This window comes from Pseudophryne corroboree, chromosome 5, assembly GCF_028390025.1.
Source record: "Pseudophryne corroboree isolate aPseCor3 chromosome 5, aPseCor3.hap2, whole genome shotgun sequence".
Lineage (NCBI taxonomy): Eukaryota > Metazoa > Chordata > Amphibia > Anura > Myobatrachidae > Pseudophryne > Pseudophryne corroboree.
In genome coordinates, this window is record NC_086448.1 from 379,702,532 (window position 1) to 379,707,416 (window position 4,885).

Below are 4,885 nucleotides of genomic sequence, written 5' to 3' on the forward strand. Positions count from 1 at the left end.
TGTGCCTCAGCCATCACCTGCAGGGGGAGTGGAGGGAAACACATCTTATCTGCCCCAGATAAGTGACTTCTGATCAGAGCAATTGAGGGTCAGAGTTTTTCTGAAAGGTGGAAAGGAAGGGGTTCTTTTTCATGTAGACTGGAAGGACTACAACAAACTTGGAGTGACTACACTTTTCACCCTATTTCGGCAGCCCTGCTACCCTTTAATACACAGATGAATGAAGACTCCATTTGGAAAGGCGGCCGCTCTGCGATCAAGAGCTGATGCAGCCCATGCAGGTGTTTCTGCAAATATGATGAAGAAAAGAACATCTCATAAGAAACATCGAAACAATATGGGACCAAGTAAACCAATCTCCCAACCAAGGCGAAATATTGTAGGCTGTAGAATACAGCATGGGTGGAAAGAGGGCAGTAGGCCAATAACCCAGTGGAAAGGAACAGTTCTGGATCAAGTACCAGTGAATTCCTCCCTCTATCTTATTAAGTATGATGGATTTTATTGTGTCTATGGACTTGAGCTTCACAAGGATGAAAAGGTGTCTGCTCTTGAAGTTCTACCAGACAGAGTTGCCTCATCCCGAAACAGCGATGCCCATTTGGCTGACACAATGACTGGTAAAGCAGTGGAGCATATGTTTGAAACAGAGGATGGTTCCAAGGATGAGTGGCGAGGGATGGTATTAGCACGAGCACCTATTATGAACACATGGTTTTATTATTATATAACCTATAAAAAAGGACCCAGTCTTATATATGTATCAACTTTTAGATGACTATAAAGAAGGAGATCTTCGGATCATGCCAGACCCAAATGATTCCCCTCCAGCTGAAAGAGAACCAGGGGAGGTTGTGGACAGCTTGGTGGGCAAGCAAGTGGAATATGCCAAAGAAGATGGCTCAAAAAGGACTGGCATGGTTATTCATCAAGTTGAAGCTAAACCATATGTGTACTTCATTAAGTGTGATGATGCTTTCCATATTTATGTCTGCGATTTGGTGAAGACATCCTAAATGGGATTCTGTACTTTTAGCCAAACGTAATCTAATGTAAACATTTGTAGAAAGTCGCTGCTTTCTGATTACAGAAATGCTCAGATATTCCTGCGAATCCACAATCCCTTCCCAGAGGAAAAAGAAATTGAGAAACCGTTGTTTGAGAATGATTGTTCTCTTTCCCTTACAAAGGAACAAACCACTTTCCAAGAAGACTGACGTTTTTGGGATTATGGAGACATAATGTTTTCGAATATAAATCCTAAAGCAGGTGGTGTATTAGAGCAAAAGAGTGCAAGAGACCAGCCATGCAGTTTCTGAAATATTATGACAAAATGTTACTGTATTTCATAAGCACTCATTCCTAACTCTGCTAAGTACTGTTTGGTATACTGTATCTGGCTTCCATGAGGTAGTTGTCCATTATTTCAGCTTCCATTGACCTTTTTGAAAGTGGTAGAAGTTATCAATTCTTTTTTTTATTTTTATTTTCCCCTATTTTTAATTTTCTCCTGCATAGCCCAGTAAAATGTTGCAGTGTTAAGTATTGACTTATGCCTTCTGGGGGTCCACTTCTTCACCAAACCCAGCCAAATCTCATCCTAAGCCTCTGTTCCACGTTCTCTATGTACCCCATCTGTGTCACCCCTGTCTGTCTACCCCTCCCCTTTAGATTGTAAGCTCTCACGAGCAGGGCCCTCTTCCCTCATGTGCTTATCCTTTGTCTTACTTTGATAATCTTCAACTGTACCACATCCAGCAGTCTTCTGCCACCTGATACTTATTCCAGTGTCATCTGCTGATGTAACTATGTTTATTTACCCTGTACTTGTCCTATACTGTCATCAACTGTAAGTTGCTGTTTTCCTGTTTGATTATTTATGTACTCTGTAATTGGGTGCTGCGGAACCCTTGTGGCGCCATATAAATAAAGGATAATAATAATAATAATATAGGGTGTATAATCCCCAGGTGTATCTCACACATCGCTCAGTACAGATTACAGGATGTATAATCACCAGGTGTATAACACACGTCACATAGTACAGTATACAGGGTGTATAATTAATTACCAGTTGTATCACACACATCGCCAGTACAGTATATAGGGTGTATAATCCCCAGGTGTATCTCACACATCGCTCAGTACAGATTACAGGATGTATAATCACCAGGTGTATAACACACGTTGCACAGTACAGTATACAGGGTGTATAATTAATTACCAGTTGTATCACACACATCGCACAGTACAGTATATAGAGTGTATAATCCCCAGGTGTATCTCATACATCACACAGTACAGTATATAGGGTGTATAATCCCCAGGTGTATCTCACACATCGCTCAGTACAGTATACAGGGTGTATAATCACCAGGTGTATCACAAACGTTGCACAGTACAGTATACAGGGTGTATTATCCCCAGGTATATCTCACACATCGCTCAGTACAGATTACAGGATGTATAAAATCACCAGGTGTATAACAAACGTCGCACAGTACAGTATACATACTGGTCACAACAATGCAGCAGATATTGAGCACTGATCAGGATACTAGAAGTGACACAGAGCTGCAAGATACAGCAATGGCCTACTGTTCTGTACTATATGTATACTGCTGGTCACCAAAATGCTGCACTGTCCTACTATATACTGCTCATAATAATGCAGCACAGATATGGATAGTATACTTGACACAGAGCTGCAAAATACAGCAATGGCCTACTGTACTGTACTACTATAATTATATACTGGTGGTCCCTACAATGCAGCACACTGAGCACAGATATTTGCAGCACACTGAGCACAGATATGGAGCGTTTTCAGGCAGGGAACATAGATATTTGCAGCACACTGAGCACAGATATTTGCAGCACACTGAGCACAGATACAGAGCTTTTCAGGGAGAGAACGCAGCCACGCCCTCTCCGTTCAATCTCCAATGCACGAGTGAAAATGGCGGTGACGCGCGGCTCTTTATATAGAATACGAATCTCACGAGAATCCGACAATGGGATGATGACGTTCGGGAGTGTTCGGGTTAACCGAGCAAGGCGGGAAGATCGGACCCGTGTAAAATAGGTTAAGTTCGGAGGGGTTAGGATCTCGACGAACCGAACCCGCTCATCTCTAATTTATACTGACTGATCATGTGACACTTAGATTGCACACAGATGGACTTCATTTCACTAATTATTAGAGATGAGCGGGTTCGGTTCCTCGGAATCCGAACCCGCCCGAACTTCAGCTTTTTTTACACGGTTAACCCGAGCGCGCCCGAACGTCATCATGACGCTGTCGGATTCTCGCGAGGCTCGGATTCTATCGCGAGACTCGGATTCTATATAAGGAGCCGCGCGTCGCCGCCATTTTACACGTGCATTGAGATTGATAGTGAGAGGACGTGGCTGGCGTCCTCTCCGTTTAGAGAAGAAATAGATAGGAGAGTGAGAGTGAGACAGTGACACTTCATTTACTGGAGCTTAGGAGGAGTACTCAGACAGAGAGTGCAGAATTTTGCTGATAGTATTAGTTAGTTATACTAGTGACAGAGTGAGACAGTGACACTTCATTTACTGGAGTTTAGGAGGAGTACTCAGACAGAGAGTGCAGAATTTTGCTGATAGTATTAGTTAGTTATACTAGTGACTGACCAGTGACCACCAGTGCAGTTTTATATTATTTAATATAATCCGTTCTCTGCCTGAAAAAACGATACACAGTGACTCAGTCACATACCATATCTGTGCTCAGCCCAGTGTGCTGCTGCATCATCTATGTATAATATCTGACTGTGCTCACACAGCTTAATTGTGGGGGAGACTGGGGAGCAGTTAGGTTATAGCAGGAGCCAGGAGTACATATTAAAAAATTAAACAGTGCACACTTTTTTTCTGCAGGAGTGCCACTGCCAGTGTGACTGACCAGTGACCTGACCACCAGTATATAGTATACTATATTGTATTGTGAATGTCTGCCTGTAAAAGTTAAACACACGTCGTGTGACTTGTGTGGTGTTTTTTTATTCTATAAAATAAAAAACTCATTCTGCTGACAGTGTCCAGCAGGTCCGTCATTATATAATATATACCTGTCCGGCTGCAGTAGTGATATATATATATTTTTTATATAATTATTTATCATCCAGTCGCAGCAGACACAGTACGGTAGTTCACGACTGTAGCTACCTCTGTGTCGGCACTCGGCAGTCCATCCATAATTGTATACCACCTACCCGTGGTTTTTTTTTCTTTCTTCTTTATACATACTACATCTCATTATCATCCAGTCTATATTAGCAGCAGACACAGTACAGTACGGTAGTCCACGGCTGTAGCTACCTCTGTGTCGGCACTCGGCAGTCCGTCCATAATTGTATACCACCTACCCGTGGTTTTTTTTTCTTTCTTCTTTATACATACTACATCTCATTATCAACCAGTCTATATTAGCAGCAGACACAGTACGGTAGTCCACGGCTGTAGCTACCTCTGTGTCGGCACTCGGCAGTCCGTCCATAATTGTATACCACCTACCCGTGTTTTTTTTTTTCTTTCTTCTTTATACATACTACATCTCATTATCATCCAGTCTATATTAGCAGCAGACACAGTACAGTACGGTAGTCCACGGCTGTAGCTACCTCTGTGTCGGCACTCGGCAGTCCGTCCATAATTGTATACCACCTACCCGTGGTTTTTTTTTTCTTTCTTCTTTATACATACTACATCTCATTATCAACCAGTCTATATTAGCAGCAGACACAGTACGGTAGTCCACGGCTGTAGCTACCTCTGTGTCGGCACTCGGCAGTCCATCCATAATTGTATACCACCTACCCGTGGTTTTTTTTTCTTTCTTCTTTATACATACTACATCTCA

The 4,885-nt window shown here is 42.4% G+C and overlaps 1 pseudogene; it reads left to right on the forward strand.

The window, feature by feature from the left end:
- The first annotated feature begins 220 nt into the window (after positions 1 to 220).
- Positions 221 to 1,016, forward strand: LOC134929058 (spindlin-Z-like; annotated as a pseudogene).
- Positions 1,017 to 4,885: the final 3,869 nt, after the last annotated feature.